This window comes from Magnolia sinica, chromosome 1 (assembly GCF_029962835.1).
Source record: "Magnolia sinica isolate HGM2019 chromosome 1, MsV1, whole genome shotgun sequence".
Classification (NCBI taxonomy): domain Eukaryota; kingdom Viridiplantae; phylum Streptophyta; class Magnoliopsida; order Magnoliales; family Magnoliaceae; genus Magnolia; species Magnolia sinica.
In genome coordinates, this window is record NC_080573.1 from 92139255 (window position 1) to 92158858 (window position 19604).

A 19604-nucleotide genomic window follows, 5' to 3' on the forward strand; every position below is an offset into this window, starting at 1 on the left:
AGAAAAAGGTGGAGCAACATCCTATTTTCTTCTCTCTATTTATTTTTTTTATATTTTTATTAAGAGTTTTTAGCTTAATCATGTTTGACATGAGCTAAATCTCTTCGCTAGGGCTAATGGATGAAGCTGTAGTTTATTTTGATGCTCCCTTTTCTTTGATTCATGTATATGATTGAAATGGCCTAGCTATATGTCCTAGAGGGGGGTGAATAGGACTATGCCAAATAAAAATTTTAACGGTGAAATTTAAATAAAGGAATGATAACACTTTAAAAAAATCACAAAATGGAAATGTAAAGCAAACTCAAATAAAGAGATTGATACCAATGTTGTTCTAAGGACAACCTTGCACCATAAAAACCAAGGGTTTATGGCAGGACAACCTTACTAGAACAAATTGAATATCAAAAACTCAAACTGAAAAGAAATAAAGAAAATAACAATAAATAAATTCTAAACTATTACAACATTCTCACAATGCTTGAAATGTAAACATTACAACATTCACATCCACACATACATCCCACAAATCTAAATGATAAAAGATATAGAAATTAAATGAACATTCAAACTGCAAGACATAAAGAATTATAGTGGTTTGCCTGTGTGTACACCAACTGTTCAACAACAGCCACACAGCTACTCCACTCCTAATATCCTCACACAGGGGATATCAGCGTTCACTATCAAAATAGGTTTTCACAGGTTCACCTAAAACCTTCACAATTGTGTCTTTTTAACTTGGGCTTACACAATCTAAAAACCCACTTTCTGAGTTTTCTGGCTCTCCTCAGATAACCAACACAATGAGATTTTCCTGGCGAATCTCAAAAGAAAACCAAAAAGAATAGAAGATTTACAGAAATATAAAATACCTGGATTTCTCCTTCTGTAGCAGCCCGGTAGAACCAATTGGAGTAGAAGTTCGAATATAAAAGTTCAATATCCAATACTCACTTTAAAATGGTTCTAGGTTCTAATTGATTTTAAATTAAACCAAATTAGGCATAGCTCTATTTGATTTTGATTCCAAGAAGACAGAATACAACAATTCCTCTTTTCAAATAAGATTGGAATATAAGAACAAAATCAAATAAGAAAAGTTAACAAAAGAGAATATTAAATATGCACAATGTAGCTTAAAATGAACACAAACTTATCTCAGAGTGGAGCCTTGAATTTTGTTGAATTGAGTTATGAAACTCTGAAATTCGTGTTCAATTTATAAATGCAAAAATCTCATCTATGACTGGTCTTGGGAACCCTTTGACTGGTTGTAGAACCAACGACATTTTAAATTTTTGAGCGCGATCTTAAAAAACCGTTCTACGACTAGTCTTAGGATTTCTATGACTGGTCTTAGACCACCTACGACCGATCATATCTGACTTAGGACTGGTCATAGGAAACTAGGATTGTTGCTGTCGTTTGAGTCGTAGATTTAGGACTAGTCGTAGAATAACCAAAAAATTCTGAAAAATTGCAAGAACTTAGGACTGGTCGTGAAATTTCTTGGACTGGTCGAACCAGTGCTAGGACTAGTCGAACAAGGTCCAGGATTAGTCTTAGAACAGACCAAATTCATATAAAAAGATTTAGTTTGAATTATGTATACAAAATGACCTAACCTAAGGTCAATTTAAGGTCATTCATACTTGGGACATGAAGTATGAACATTGAAACTTCATTCTTTTAGATGAAGGTTGACCTTTGAACCTTGATGTAGCTTGATCTTGAGATCTTCTATAGCTTGAAATTAAACTTCATCTTAAGTTGCACTTGAGTCTTGAAATACACTTGAGTCTTGAACAAACATTCTTCTTATCGATGTAGCTCTGAACATTAATGCATATAGAAGAGGACAAAATACATGACCTTGCATTTCTTGAAGTCGATCACCATACTTGACTTGAAGCATTGTGATGTTGTATCTTAAACACACACACACATATATCTATCTATATATATATGTATATATCAACATACAAATATAAGTCACAGATCGAGGTTTTGGCATAACAAAATTTGACAACCAAAGGAGCATGAGACCATAGCACTTACAATCTCCCCCTTTGTCAAATTTATGGCAAAACACACTCCAATAATCTAATAAAATAAGAGAAGCACAATATGCACAATAATGAATCATGCACCAGTTAAATAAGAGAACCAGTTACAGCCTGATTAATGAATCATGCACCAGTTGTCATAAACTAGCACACAACATTCATCTATACTTATTCCCCCTGAGTAGCTGCACACATAGATATCAAGAAAAATATAATGCTACTCATATTTATGTCACTTTCATATCCATAAGCAATCAAACCAATATCACTTTCATATCCATAAGTAATCAAACCAAAACTTCTCCAAGCTTCCAAAAGCCTTCTCCCCCTTCTTGTCATAAAATGACAAAGGAAGAACAAATGGACAAGAAGAAGAATCAGGAGAGTAAAGTAGGCAAGATATGAAATAAGGTGCACATACCATAAATCATAAACCAGTCAAATCCAAAGACAAGTAAAATTAGTCTTACAAACTGAGAGAGAGCAAAATAGTATTAAAGTTATTACAGACCAATAGATAGAAACTTTTAGTCAGATCCTGAAGAAGGGTAGGAATAGATGGATCAATTTTATGCAAACCCTTAGTAACGCGCCGCATATACTTGCGCATATAAGAAAACTGAGATGCTTGGGTTACACGTATTTCAGCCACCTATTCCTCAAGAGAACGCAACCTCTCATTAAAGCCAGAAGGTTAATAGTCCGGATCATTTTCAGAGTCTGATTTAATTTCATCAAAAATATCATCATATTAACATTGTCAGGAAGAAGATTACCAGCTTCTCCTTCATTCCTTGCTTCAGCACCACCACCACCAACATCCACTTAGCTAGGAGCCAATCCCAATTTCATCTTATTAATATTTGAATTGTTAAAAATAAGATGATGTATAGGGGCTTCTCCAACAGGCATAGCCACGAGCATGTGAGTGGCTAAAACAGCATAAGATATGCAAAAGGAATATCACTATGACCTGGATGGAGATGAAACTGAATGATGGAATGACAAATTAAAGAAGGCAGACAGATGTTAACACCAGTGATGACAGAATGCAAAACATGAACCATAAAAGCAGTTAGTTCAGTTTTGTTACCAGAACGCGGATACAGATTTGAAATAAAGATTCTGTGAAGAACCCTGTATCTGGGTAATAAATAATTTGAGGGGAGCGCATTCCCTTTATGAGTCCATTGCACTTCCAGATTACACAAATCTCTAGTGAGCATATATGCTTTTCTGATTGTGAGGATTTTTCAGCTAAAGTATGAATGGGAATACCCTCATCATTAACAGGTATTTCCATGAGGTCAGCAATCAGATGACGATCAACATCAAATGGACCTTCTCTAGTATCAATTTTAAACATTAAATTCTCACTTGAAAAGTCAGAAATGCATGCAAACATGGATTGAGCAATAGATTGGTATGTAGGCCTATCCCAATGTAAGATGTTATTCCAACCTACAGATTGGAGTAGAGGCAGGATACCAAAATGAGCAATATGGTTAAGATCAACTGGACGTTCAACAATGACATTGTGCATACGCAAATTTCGCATAGATGAAGGATCATCTTCGGGTGATCAGAGATGGCGCCGAGTGATAGGAGTTCATCTAGAGGATGATGGACCACGAGAAGTTTTCTTTTTTCCTCTAACATCCATTTGCAATACAAGATTCAAGAAAACAAATAGATTCAAAAGATTTGAAGTGGGGTTTTGATAGATCAGATTTTACAATAAAAAACCCCAAACTTGCAATGAAAGATCAAATAGATTACTCCAAGTGTGAAAATGAAGTACTATTAATAAGAATCTACAAGAAAAATGCAAAAGAACCACTAACCTTGAAGATCAATGAAGGTGGGTTCGATAAGTCGGGCGTTGACACGTTGGAGAGTGAAGTGGAAATGAAGAAGATGAAAATTTTCCCCAATTTTAAAAGCACCACCGAGTTTCACGACGGGTCATGGATGTGCTTGATCGGTCGTACCAAGATCGGTCGTGTACATACACGATCGGTCGTGTACCAACTGAAAAATGCAATTTTCATAAAAATCTGAAATTTAAACCATTAAATTATCAAATATAAATACACTATGATACAAGTATGCAAGAATATTCAATTTAAATTGCACATACCAAGATCAAATTTCAATTTACTAAACCTGTTTTTTTCGAGCGGTTTAGTGAAGATGTCGGCAAGTTGAGTCTCGGTCGGAATACATTCCATGGATATTAACTTTTCTTCCACTAATTCACGAATGTAATGATACCTAATGTCAAGGTACTTGGTATGTGAGTGCTGGATTGGATTTTTAGAAATATTTATAGCACTGGAATTATCACAATATAAGACCATAGAATCTTGTGCTATTCCATAATCGCTTAACATATGTTTCATCCAAATAAGCCGAATACATGCATTTCCAATTGTAATGTATTCAGCCTTAACAGTTGAGAGCGATACGGAACTTTGCTTCTTACTAAACCAAGAAACTAAACAATTTCCAATATAAAAACAACCACCATTGGTTAATTTCCTATCATCGATATTCCCAGCCCAATCAGCATCAGTATACCCAGCCAACTGAACACTAGTACATGTGGATACCAAAGACCCAAATTTACAGAACTTGCGACATATTGAATAATCTGCTTAATTGCAGTTAAATGTGACTCTTTAGGGTTAGACTGATATCTAGCACAAATACTAACACTTAAAGCAATATCAGGTCTACTAACAGTTAAATAAAGTAAACTACCAATCATACTTCTATATAATTTAGGATCCACATCTTTACCTGTAGAGTCCTTTAAGAGTCTTAGAGTTGTACTTATAGGAGTATCAAAATTCTTACCATTTTCAAATTCGAACTTTTTAATCAAGTTCAAGGCATACTTGGTTTGAGAAATAAAAATACCATTAGGTTGTTGTTTTACTTGCAACCCTAGGAAATAATTTAATTCCCCAACCATGCTCATTTCGAACTTAGATTTCATTAAATCTGCAAACTCAACAGTCATGTTAGTACATGTTAATCCATAAATAATATCATCAACATAGATCTAAACCATTAAAATATCATAGTTATGTTTCTTAACAAAGAGCGTCTTATCGACACTACCTATTTGAAAATTATGACTTAGTAAAAACTTAGTCAATTTTTCGTACCATGCCCTGGGAGCTTGTTTTAGACCATATAGAGCTTTTTTAAGACAATATACATGATCAGTATACTTAGGGTCTTCAAACCCTGTAGGTTGTTCAACATATACTTCTTCATGTAAATCGCCGTTCAAAAAGACACTCTTTACATCCATTTGATAAATTTTAAACTTTCTGAAGCATGCAATGGATATAAAAAGTCTGATTAAGGTAAGCAACTGGGGCAAAGGTTTCATCATAATCAATCCTTTCTATTTGAGTGAACCTTTGTACAACTAGTCTTTCCTTGTTTCGAATAATATTACCAAGTTCATCAAGCTTATTTTTAAAAATTCACTTTGTTCTAATAATATGTTTATCTATAGGTCTAGGAACAAGGTACCAGACATCATTTCGAACAAACTGATTAAGTTCTTCCTGCATAGCTACTATCCAGTTTTTGTCAGAAAGAGCTTCTTTTACGTTTACTGGTTCAATCTGGGATGTAAAACATACATAGTTACATTTGTCTTCTAATTGTCTACGAGTGCACACACCAGTGAGAGGGTTTCCAAGAATTTGAGTGGTTGGATGATCTTTGACAGTCCTTAATTCAGAATTATTTTGTTGATGAAGTATCTCGTTTGTCAATCAAAAGTACTTCATTATTATCTGAACTAGGGGCAGGTGTATTCAAGTGATCATCAATGACCACATTAATGGACTCTTGAATCACACTGGTCCTATTGTTTAGAACACGATATGCATGACTGTTTAAAGAATATCCTAAAAAGATCCCATAATCACTTTTTGTGTCAAACATTTTCAGATTTTCTCGGTCACGCAAAATATGACTGTAACGCCCTGAAATTCGGGGGTCGAGCATAACTTAGCTCCCGAGTTCCAAAACATCACTTATGCAACATAATTAATGAATGATGTATGTTGACTGTATTAGCACATAAACATGTGATAGATTAAGCCAAAACGCAGATATGATTCAGGGATAAGTGAATAAAGCAAGCGGAAGACTTATAGTAAAATATGTGTACAAGTGTAAGCCCCTGAATTACATATACAACCAGATCGTGTAAAAGTGTTATTCATCAAAATTATAAGTACAAGTTACATCATTTCAGTTCCCAAAATAGTAATCCCATAGATCCGCGCAACGATCGAGGCTCGCTAGAACCCGTCCGAAAACTGCATATAGGAGAGCTCCCGCTCTGCCTCATACGTCGCATCCACATCTGCAACATCGGGGCCTAAGACGAGTCCGGTGGGTGTGTAACACCGCCTAAACGTGGGAGTGAGTGATCAACTCGGTGGAACAATAATTAACATGTTATCGATTCAATCAAACAGTAATGTAAAGCAAGACAATTAAATAAATCCTAAGTACTCTTATTAATGCAAGTATGAATGCGGTATGATGCGTGCCCTCACGCGTACACCCTCGCGTCTTCATCTTACGTTACGCATGACATCGCCTCAAAGTGCGCCACATCTACAAAGCACATGCAAATGCGGTGCATGGATATGATTACCAAGTTGTTATTAGTCCATTTCACACAACAGATTGGGAAACTAAGATACCTTCCTCATGTCACCATCCAAACAATGATCCATACTAGGGTCGTCAATCCTAGACATCTCATACGATTTTATATTTAAGGTCGTAGCAAAGGGCTCGTCACCAATCAATGCACGCCTTTCATGCCCTTACTACCACAGATCGGCTCGTCACCTCCTTGCGGTATCCGGTATGCTCGAGGTCACTACAAAGGGCTCGTCACCAATCAATGTAGGCCGACGACGAATATAGTGTCCCATACCACCATAATCGGCTCACGAGTTAAGTTGCTCTCACTACGGGAGGCTCGTCACCCAGCGTAGGCTCGACCACGGTGTCCCATACCACCATGTCCGGCTCATGAGTCTTAGCGGATCGTGTACCATGGTTATTAGGATTTCACTGTAAGTTCGGTACCCTAGATTCAAGCATGGCGTCCATACATGGTTAACATACATCGGACAATCGGGTTACTTGACGAACTCGACTAGCACGAGCGCACGTTGAATTGAACGACATAGAGTGCGCAAACACTCGCATGGCCAAACCACTGCCGCCAACTCTAATACGGCTCGGGTTCGTCTAATACGTCCTACGTGGCGAAAGCAATCTCAACCACGAATATAGGGTCAATTACCGATCTCCTGGACTAAGGCATAGTCCCAAATATCCTACACTACTACAGATATTTATATGGAACGTAAAACAGTAATGGAACAACCACTCAAATCATGGTGCATACACATCTGAAGAATATCAACTTAACATAAATGTAAGCATAGGAATGCTTGAATTTAAATAACTTGGAATGTAAATGCATAAAGGAAATCATGCGCATCCATAGAAGTATTAAGAACCACTTCTCAACGCCTGCATTTAGTGTAATCAGTTACACTTAGGTCATTCATGCATTTCTACAAACACTTAGCATACAAGGAATAACATACATGACGTATGTTGGAATACATGCACTTAGACAATTCCCTTTACCAAGGAGTTGTCATACATGCATCTAGCATACATACATGACCAATAATCATGGCAAGCACAAGTGCGTATTTTATACGTATACGGTACTTTATAAATACACTTAGAATACACAAATCTCAATATAGCACATGCATATCAGGAAAGCAATGCAAACATAACATTTGACATGTGAAATCTCATCCATAATAAGAATAAATCACTAACTGGGATTGAAAGCCTTGAAAACCATAACCTATACACTTAAAGTCCGCACCTTAAGCAAAGAAAGAACCGCCGAACTGATTTAGACGAGTTGTCTTCGTCAACGGCGCTAGAATACCCTAAAATAAGGATAGAAATGAGATACAACAACACCAAGTCTAGTCTAAGCTCTAACACAGGTTAGGGTTAGGTTAACTTACCCCAAAAGAACTCAGAATCGTCAGAGGAACGATTCAAAGTGAAGATTCAAAGGTGAAGAAGAACAAGGAAGAATCAAGATGATTCACCAACCAATCTCTCTCACTAACTCTCTCTTTTCCACTCTCTCTCCAAGCTAGGGTTAGAGAAAATTCGTATGGAAATGAGAGCTAGGGTTTAAGGACTATATATAGGCCTTAAAATGATGGAAATAACCCCAGGGTCAAGGTATACTTAGGTTATAACCAAAGTACGCCTTTCTCGATCCAACGAAGCACTTCTGGTGGGCCTATAACCACGAAAGGTCGGACTTAAGCTCACTGACCATGGATCTAGGTCAGGCTGAGTTTTCATACCGACCGGCTCTTCAGATCGCCGTGGCGGACCACACTCAATTCAACGGTCACGGAATCTCGATCAGGTCCACAAGCACTAGGATATGCCTGGGCCAACCATCCTGATCAGAGGGTGAAATTGGGTCAAAATCCAACGGTCAGAATGCTTAAAATCGTCGCGCAAGCGACACGACTCAGATTTCAATAAAAGCTTATTAAATTCCAACCGTTCTCACACTCTTCACTCCGAGCTCAACCAAATCGACCCAGAACATCAGATCGACTTGATTTTTGAGGTGAAGACCAAGCCCAACTCAGTGACCGCAACAGCCTAAGATCATCGCTATCGGACTTTCGACGCGCGGTCTAGGTCCGATCCAGATCTTCCAAAAAATCCCCAGAACAAGATTTAGCGATGGATCCCAGATTTCAGAGTAACGTAGCGCTCACTAATCTACACGTTTAGAGCCATGCAGATACAATTTAAAGTGATTGATGCGAATTTCACAAGCAATCAAGTAAAGCGCTAATTACCCCAAAAACAACTACTTAAGGAAAGATTAGCACAAAAATTTCCAAGGTCGTTACAATAGCACTTGCTGCCAAAAACTCGAAAGTATTTGATAGTAGGCTTCTTATCAAACCAAAGTTCATAAGCAGTGTTATTATTAGATTCACATGTATAAACTTGGTTGATAATATAGCACGCATTATTTACGGCTTCAGTCCAAAGATTTCTAGGGAGCTTCATACTATTCAACATTAGATTTCCCATTTCTTGAAGCACTCTATTTTTCCTCTCCACAATTTCATTTTGTTGTGGTGTTTTGGGCACAGAGAATTCATGCGATATTCCCTGATCACTACAGAATTTCTCAAAACTGCTATTCTCGAACTCAGATCCATGATCACTACGGATCTTACAAACTTGAGAACTTTTTTCAGTTTGGATCCATTTGAGAATCCTTTTTACTTCATCAAGGGTTTTTGATTTATTCCTTAAAAAGGCTACCCAAGTGAGTCTAGTAAAATCATTCACGATTACTAGTATGTATTTTTGTCACCTCGATTCTCCATCCTGGTAGGTCCTATAAGGTCCATATGGAGAAGCTCAAGTGGTCTTAATGTGGTATTGGAGTTCACCTTTTTGTGGGAGCTCCTGGTTTGCTTGCCATACTGCATTCATCACATATTTTGTCTACTTTTTGTAATTTAGGTAGACCTCTTATTAGTTCTCTCTTGCTTAATTTGCATAAATTCCGGTAGTATACATGTCCAAAGCGTTTATGCGATAATTTTGTTTCATCGGAATGGACAATGTAGCACGATTGATTAGATGAGCTGCCATCGCTTATAATATAGCAGTTTTCAGAAGTCCTGCGACCAGTTAATATTATAGAACCCTTTTTGTTTAAAATTTCACAACCTTGATTAGAAAAGTTCATGCTATGATTGTTATCGCATTTTGAGATATGCTTAATAGGTTATGTTTTAGCCCCTCAACATATAAAACATTCTTAAATAAGAGAAGGTTATAGAGTTGAACCATACCTTGACCAATAATCTTGCAGTTGCTACCATCACCAAATGTGATTGACCCATCAGTCTTATCTTTAAGGTCGGTGAATAAACCCTTGTCACCTGTTATATGCCTGGAGCACCCACTATCTAGGTACCACTTTGAATGGTTTGTCGCTTTGAATGTAGTGTGGGCAACCAAGTAGGTAACCTTAGGAACCCATTTCATAACTGTTTTGAGTTTAGGAGTATAGTTAGTCTTTTTCTATCTGTTGTTGTAAGAATGACGTACTGAGTTAGATTTCAAGAGCTCCTTAAGCAAATCAACTGTTTTTTCAGCTAAAGGGTTTCGGTTTTGAGTTTTATAGTTGATATAGTTGCTTTTAGGTTTTTGAAAAGTTTTAGCCTTCTTAGAAAAACTTTGATAAATACTTTTCCCTTTTGAGTTAGAGGTTTCTCCTCTTACAAACTTAGGAGAGGTATTCTTCTGTTTAGAAGGTATATTCTTATCATAGCCCAACCCGGATCTACCGCCACATTTCCTAGACTCAGATAAAAGTTTTTCAAACTTTGGATCTCCTTGGGTATGCCTCCATGTATCCTTTAAACTCAAAAGTGAAGAGTTTTCAAGCTTAAGTTTATCATTTTCAGATTTAAGTTTTTCAATCAGGGAGGTTTTGAATTCTAAATCACATTTAGTCTTTTCAAAACAATCTAAGATATGAGATTTTTCTAAAACAAGTGAATCAAAATTTTCTTTGAGTTTTAAAAACTTTTCTTTTTGAAGTTTTAGTTTTACGGCAATTTTACAACTTTCCTTCTATAGGGCATTGTAAGCATCTTGCAGATCTTCTTCATTTTCATGATCACTATTCAGATTTTCTTCACTAGTTGAGTTATCATGATCTGAAAAGGTGAACTTGGCTAGAGTCATAAGGGCTTTAACTTCATTGCCCGACCCAGATTTAGAATCTTCTGATTCAGAAGAGGCTTCAGTGCTAGAAGATTCATCCCAAGTATCAAACATTCCTTTCTTTTTAGATTTGTCCTTTTTAGGACATTTGTTTGCTAAATGCCCATATTCTTGGCAGTTGTAACATTGACTATCTTTTAAAGATTTTCAAGTTTTAGATTTAGGTTTAGATCTTTTCTTATCATTTGATTTTTGAAAATCAACCCTCTTCTTACTTTTGAAAATCTTGTAAAACTTTTTCGCTAAAAGAGCCATATCATTTCAAAATTTTCTAAATCAGAGTTTTCTTGAGAAATACATTTAAAAGATTTAAGAGTGATAGATTTACCTTTAGGAACTTTAAAATTTAACTCCTAGGTTTGTAAAGAACCAACTAGTTCTTCTACCCTCATATTATCCGTATTACGAAGTTCCTGGATTGCGGTTACCTTAAAGTTGAACCGTTCAGGCAGTGAGCATAGTATCTTTGCACACACTTTACTTTCTGGAATTTTATCATCAAGACCTCAGATAGAGTTTACAATGTCATTCAATCTTGTATAAAAGTCCATAAACATTTCATTTTCATCCATATGAATTTTCTCAAATTTGGTTGTAAGGAGTTGGACTTTAGATTTCTTGACAATTGATGTACCCTCGTGTGTCATTTCTAAAATATCCCAAGCTTGCTTTGCAGTATCACAGGATATAATTCTTTTGAACTCATCTGGTGATAATGCGTAAGTGATTGCATTTAGTGCTTTTGCATTGACACTACTCTCATTTTTCTGAAGAGTGGTCCATGAGAAATACAGTGTTACTCTCATTGATTTTGAACCATCGATACCAGTCACTTCAGTGGTAGGTGAGATCCATTCAGTCACTATGGTTTGCCACACACTCTCATCCATTGATTTGAGGAAAATCCTCATCCTGGCTTTCTAATAGGCATAGTTGGAGCCATCAAATGGTGGAGGCCTAGTGACTGAAAGGCTATCAAAATTTAACATCTTATATATAGCTTAGATCATTAGCTCAGGAAATAAATCCAAGAATAAAGAATTAAAAACGAGCTATTAAGCTCTGATACCACTTGAAATGGCCTAGGTATATGTCCTAGAGGGGGGGGGGGGGGTGAATAGGACTATGCCAAATAAAAATTTTAACAGCGGAATTTAAATAAAGGAATGATAGCACTTTAAACAAATCATAATATAGAAATGTAAAGCAAACTCAGATAAAGAGATTGATAACAATGCTGTTCTAAGGACAACCTTGCACCATAAAAACTAAGGGTTTATGGCAGGACAACCTTACTAGAACAAATTAAATATTAAAAACTCAAATTGAAAGGAAATAAAGGAAATAACAAGAAATAAATTCTAAACTATTACAACATTCCCACATTGCTTGAAATGTAAATATTACAACAGTCACATCCACACATACATCCCACAAATCTAAATGATAAAAGATATAGAAATTAAATGAACATTCAAACCACAAGACACAAAGAATTATAGTGGTTCGCCTGTGTGTACACCAACTGTTCAACAACAGCCACACAGCTACTCCACTCCTAATATCCTCACATAGGGGATATCAGTGTTCACTAGTAAAATAGGTTTCACAGGTTCACCTAAAACCTTCACAATTGTGTCTTTTTAACTTGGGCTTACACAATCCAAAAATTCACTTTCTGAGTTTTCTGACTCTCCTCAGATAACCAACGCAATGAGATTTTTCTAGCGAATCTCAAAAGAAAACCAAAAACAATAGAAGATTTACACAAATGTAAAATACCTGGATTTCTCCTTCTGTAGCAGCCCGGTAGAACCAATTAGAGTAAAAGTTTGAATATAGAAGTTCAATGTCCAATACTCACTTTAAAATGGTTCTAGGTTCTAATTGATTTTAAATTAAACCAAATTGGGCATAGCTCTATATGATTTTGATTCCAAGGAGACAGAATACAACAATTCCTCTTTTCAAATAAGATTGGAATATAGGAACAAAATCAAATAAGAAAAGCTAATAAAAGAGAATATTAAATATGCACAATGTAGCTTAAAATAAACACAAACTTATCTCAGAGTGAAGCCTTGAATTTTCTTGAATTGAGTTATTAAACTCTGAGATCTGTGTTCAATTTATAGATGCAAAAATCTCATCTACAACTAGTCTTGGGAACCCTTCGACTGGTCATAGAACGAACGACATTTTGAATTTTTGAGCGCGATCTTAAAAAACCATTCTACGACTAGTCTTAGGATTTCTACGACTGGTCTTAGACCACCTACGACCGGTCGTATTTGACTCAGGACTAGTCGTAGGAAACCAGGATTGGTTGCTGTAGTTCGAGTCGTAGATCTAGGACTGGTCGAAGGATAAGTCGTGACCATTCCTACGACTGGTCGAACAGTCTCCAGGACTGGTCGTAGAATAACTAAAAAATTTTAAAAAATTACAATAACTTAGGACTGGTCGTGGAATTTCTTGGACTGGTCGATCCAGTGCTAGGACTAGTGGAAGAAGGTCCAGGACTAGTCTTAGAACAGACCAAAATCATATAAAAAGATTCAGTTTGAATTATGTATACAAAATGACCTACCCTAAGGTCAATCTAAGGTCATTCATACTTGGGACATGAAGTATGAACATTGAAACTTCATTCTTTCAGATGAAGGTTGACCTTTGAACCTTATGAAGCTTGAGATCTCTACTTGATGTAGCTTGATCTTGAGATCTTTTATAGCTTGAAATTAAACTTCATCTTGAGTTGCACTTGAGTCTTGAACAAACACTCTTCTTATCGATGTAGCTTTGAACATTGATGCTTATAGAAGAGAACAAAATACATGACCTTGCATTTCTTGAAGTCAATCACCATACTTGACTTGAAGCATTGTGATGTCGTGTCTTGAACACACACACACACACACATATATCAACATACAAACACAAGACACAGATAGAGGTTTTGACACAATAAAATTTGACAACCAAAGGAGCATGAGACCATAGCACTTACAATGATGAATTCCTATTGATTTATGGTTTGAACAAAAGGAATATTTTCAGTTTTTCTATGATTTATTGTTACTCAAATTACAATAAATGCTGTGATAGCTTTTGAATATCTTCTTAATCTATTTTGAGAAGTGTGTGATATATAAAATTCATAATTAATCATAGTCTATGACATGGTGGATGGTTGGATTCCCTGAGGTCGTCACATAGATGCTTCATGAGGGAATCATGTCATAGAAAATTTAGATTTCTAAGTTTTTAATGATGTATCATCCAACTGGATAAGATAGGACTCCGATTGAAATTGTATTTTGTTGAATCAAGTAAAGTAGCATCGTAATAGTTACATGTGGATCCTTGGCACCCTAGTTCTTCATTATTATTGTTAAATTCATTCATAATTAATCTCTCTTAGTTCAGATTCTAGTTTAATTTATATTCTAGTTCTAGTTTTAATTTATTTTAGAAAACATACAAAGTAGGTCCTTGTGGATTCGACCTCGGTCTCACCGAGTTATTATTACACTGCGACCCCGCACTTAGGGTTGTGAACAAGTTTTTGGTGCTGTTGTCGGGGACTTCGGCTACATTTTTCTAAAATTAACTAGTATTGGAATTAGATTAGGAATATGATTAATTTCTGCTATAGGTTTTCCAAATTTATTTTTTTAAGAAACTAACCAGTTTTCTGTTTTGTAGCAGTTAACATTGTAACTCCAATTCAATAATCTCCTTCCAACTTTCTCTTATTTCTAGATTTCTTATTTGCTGTAGTTGTTTTACTCTTAGATCTTAGGGTTAGTTGTTTAGAACTTGAGGGCTAAGAGTATTTCATGTCTAAGTGGGTCCCTAACAACACTTTACATATTCTAAGTGAAGGAGGATTAGTCGAAGGGTTGCCTATCCATCACCAGATTAGACACCACTTGAGATCCCTTGAGTTAATCAAAGTAATGGCTGCAAATCAACCTCAACATCCAATTAAGAAAGTTTAAGATGAGAATGTGGTGCATCATGCTCCCCCACCTCGTACTTTATGGGATTACTTACAACCGGTATGAGTGAGTACACCTTCCTGCATGGTGTTTCCACTTAATGTAGGAAACTTGTTCACCACCCCAAGTATAGGGTCGCAATGTAGTAATAATCTTGGTAAGTCTGAGGTCAAATCCACAGGGACTGAACCTTGTACATAATCTGAAAGTCAGTATAACTAGAACTAGAAGAAGATGTAAACTAAATCAGAAGAATTCAAGAGAATAGTGGTGAATTATTAAACTAAAACATGTAAAATTCAAAGGTAGGAAACTGGGGTTTCCAAGGATCCACTTGTAGAGATCAGGGAGATCTATGCTTGATTCAAGAACACAATTGGAATTAGAGTCCCATCTTCATCCAATTGGAAGATATTCCCTAATCATACGAAATATTTATCATCTTCTTCTGTTTGCATTTTTCTTTCGCTGTGCATGTGGCACTGTTGCTGCATAAAATACCACCGACTTGGGATGGCTGTAAAGGGAGAAAACGTGGAGGCATTAATCATCATCTAGGGAACGTGAGAAGTGAAGGCGAGAGAGAGAGAGAGCGTGGGATGGCTGCAAGAGTTCTTCTCCTTCTTCCTTGTTTTTCCTTTCCTTAATGTTTTTCTGAGATTTTAGATCATCATGTCTATGATGAGCTAAACCTCTTCGCTAGGGCTAAGAGTTGAAGCTTGTAGCATGATGGGATCCTTTCTATGGCTTTGATTCATATTTATTAAACTCTCTTTGATTATAGTTTGATTATGGGGAATACTCATAGTTTTTAATGGTTTTTTGTGACTTAAATTACAATAAATCTGTGATAGCTTTGAGTATATTCTTTCCATTATACGAATTATGAACTTGGGAACACTATTGTTCACCATTGTCTCTTAGGCATGGTTGGATGATGGAATCCTTCCTAACATTCATAACTCTCTCAGATTGGTTGTGGTTAGATTCTATATGCTAAAAACTTTATTCAAATTCTTGGAGTACGAGGATCCATCTTATCAGGTGGGGCTTAGTATTGTTCTTAGAAAGAAGATACTTGAGCGCCGCATGATCTGTGTAAATGATGATCTTGGATCCGATCAAGGAGGACCTAAATTTATCCAAAGTGAACACTACGGCTAAAAGTTTCTTTTTAATAGTCAAGTAGTTCACTTGAGTAGGATTTAGAGTTCTACTTGCGTAATGGATAACGTAGGGCTTCTTTTGTTTTCTCTGACCTAAAACCACCCCAAGAGCATAGTCAGATGCGTCACACATAAGTTCAAAAGGAAGACTCTATTCGGGTGGCTACATGATAGGTGCAGTGGTTAACATGCCCTTAAGCTTAGTGAAGGCTTCCTGGCATTACTCAGTCCACTTGAATGGTGCATCCTTTTGAAGTAGATTACATAGAGGATGAGAGAGATGACTAAAGTCCTTTATGAATCTTCTATAAAATTTGGTATGTTCTAAGAAGGATCTCATATCTCGTATGTTCTTGGGTGGAGGTAGGTTGGAGATAAGATCGATTTTAGCCTTATCTACCTCGATTCCTTTGGATGAGATGATATGTCCAAGGACAATTCCCTTACGAACCATGAAATGACACTTCTCCCAATTGAGTACCAAATTCTTTTCCTGGCATCGCTTCAGCATATTTTTTAAATTTTTTCAAGCATTCACTGAAGGAGGGACCAAAGGCAGAGAAGTCGTCCATGAAGACCTCTAGATTTTGCCCTACCATGTCAGAAAGTACTTATCATGCATCACTGAAAGGTGGTGGGAGCATTATATAGTCCAAATGGCATCCTTAGGTAAGCAAAGGTGCCATAGGGACGTAAATGTGGTCTTTTCTTGATCTTCAAGGGTTATCTTTATCTGGTTGTTGCCCAAATATCCATCAAGGAAATAGTAATATGAATGACCAGTTAGCCTTTCCAAAATTTGATCGATGAAGGGTAAAGGAAAGTGGTCCTTCCTTGTGATGGTATTCAACTTCTTGTAGTCAATGCACATTCTCCAACTAGTAGTGACTCTAGTTGGCATAAGTTCATTATTGGCATTGGCTATGGAGGTAATTCAGGACTTCTTAGGAACCACCTGAGTTGGACTCACCCATTGGCTATCAGATATATGGTATATGATACCCATATCCAAAAGCTTAAGAACCTCAGCCTTAACCACTTCTTTCATGTTTGGATTTAACATACGTTGTGATTGCTATGAGGTCTTTACATTATCCTCGAGATAAATGTGGTGAGTACAAATCAAAGGGTCAATTCCCTTGAGGTCTGCAATCGTCCATCCAAGGGCTCCCTTACGCTCAATGAGAGTAGATATGAGCATACTCTCCTGTTCTTGCTCAAGGTGGGAAGAAATCACCACCGGGTATGTCTTATCTTGACCTAAATAGATATATTTCAAATCAGAGGGCAAAGGTTTTAGGTCAAGCTTTGATGCCTTGAGGTTAGATGGTAGAGACACTTCATTAGTTTGGGACAATTCTTCAAATTATGGCTTCCACTGGTTAACTTCAAGTACTGGCGCAGTATCAAGCATGGTACCCATCTTCCTAATCATGTCATCATCAAAATCATGGGAGTGGGCCAGGCACGTCTCTAGAGGATCAGAGGATAAGGTTAAAGGTGTTCTATCTTCCACGAAAGAGTCAATCATGTTAATGTCGTGGAAATCGTTAACATCTGTGTTGAAAAAGATGTTCAACTCCAATGTTATATTTCTAAAAGACATACTCATGACTCCATTCCTGTAATTGATAATTGTGTTTGAAGTGGCAAGGAATGAGTGACCGAGAATGATGGGAATCTGAGTGCTCATGTTACTGATGGGTTTAGTATCCAGGATGATAAAATATATAGGGTAGTAGAATCTGTCAACCTGGACCAACACATCCTCAATTATCCCTCTCGTTATACGAACAGATTGATCAGCAAGTTTTAGTGTGGTTAGGGTGGGTTTTAATTCACCCAAACCTAACTGTTTGTACACCGAGTAGGGAATCAGATTTACGCTCGTTCCTTAGTCAAGAAGTGCATGCTCAATTCAGTAGTTCTTGATTACACACGGTATAGTTGGGCTATCGGGATCTTTGAATTTCTGTGGCACATCTTACTTTAGGATGACACTCACTTTCTCAGTTAAGAAGATTTTCTTTTGAATATTTTGCTGTCTTTTAGTCATAGATAAGTCTTTCAGAAATTTAGTATATGAAGGTATTTGTTTCACAATATTAAGTAGATGAATATTAGCCTTCACTAGTTTCAACACCTCTAGAATGTCCTGAGAGTTAGAGAGAGGTTTTGGTGCAACTAACTGTTGGGGAAATGGAGCAACTGGCTTGCCTTGAAGTTTCGGTTCTAATTCTTGTGGAGCAATGCTAGGTTTATCATTGTTGTCCTCTTTCGGGTCCTTAGGATTTTCAGCCCTTACTAGAATAGATTTGTCAATTATCTTCCCACTCCTAAGAGTGGTGATAGATTTAGCTTGCTCCATCTGATTTGAAGAGCCTAAGTTCATAACTTCATATTGTGGTTTTGGATTGGGAAGAGGTTGAGCTGGGAGGCTCCCCTTATTCCCAATCACACTTTTAGTCTTAAGTCCTTGTATGGCCTTTGTGAGGTCTTGAAAGGCTTGTAGCATACCCTGATTGAAAAGCTCTTTATTTTGAAGATGTTTTAGAACCCGGTCCTCTTGAGGTTTCTCTTGATTTGGAATTTGATTAAAAAAACCTTGAAGAGTAGCAGTTTGTCGATTCCTCCAATTAAAGTTTGGATGATTTCTCCAACCGGGATTGTATGTATTAGAGGTAGGTCCATTGAAAGGTCTTTGGTAATTATTCACGATATTGGATTGCTCATTCAACACCTCTTAAAAGGCAGGTATTGTTAGACAATTTTCAATTATGTGAACGTTGTAAGCACAAATACCGTAAACAGTTTCTTTAACCTTATCCTTCTTTAATTCCATAGCCTCGAATTTCCTTATGAGATTTGACACTTTATTATTGATATTATCATCCTCTTTTAGAAGGTATAATCCACCCCTCTCCTTTAATTGAGTGGGCTTAGAAGTGATGCTTGATTTTGAGTAAGTGTCCATGATTGTGCATTTTCAGCAAGTTTGTCCAAGTAATCCCACACATCATCGACATTTTTATTCATGAATTCCCCATTGCGCATTGTCTCAACAATTGGTGCATGGAAGATGTTAGTCCATCAAAGAAAAAGTGTGCAATGCGCCATATTTTAAAACCGTGTTGTGGGCATGAACTAACAAGATCCTTGAACCGCTCCCAACATTGGAAGAATGTTTCATCCTCCTTTTGAGTGAAGTTCATGATTGACTTGCTAAGGGTGTTTGTTTTATGATGTGGAAAAAATTTCTTTATGAACTCCCTTATCATATCATTCCATGTGCCAATAAATCTAGGATGTAGTGAATGCAACCACGTCTTAGCTTTCTCTTTTAAAGAAAAGGGAAAGAGTTTTAGCCTGACTGTGTCCTCAGACACGTTTGGAAAATATAAAGTGGCTATGATCTCATCAAACTCTTTCAA

General features: G+C 36.7%; 1 non-coding gene across 1 annotated transcript; it reads left to right on the forward strand.

Annotated features, from left to right (window-relative positions):
* Positions 1-19296: 19296 nt before the first annotated feature.
* LOC131222942 (small nucleolar RNA R71) lies at positions 19297-19403 on the forward strand. Its single transcript, XR_009160240.1, has one exon. It is a non-coding gene; the product is annotated as a small nucleolar RNA R71 (small nucleolar RNA).
* Positions 19404-19604: the final 201 nt, after the last annotated feature.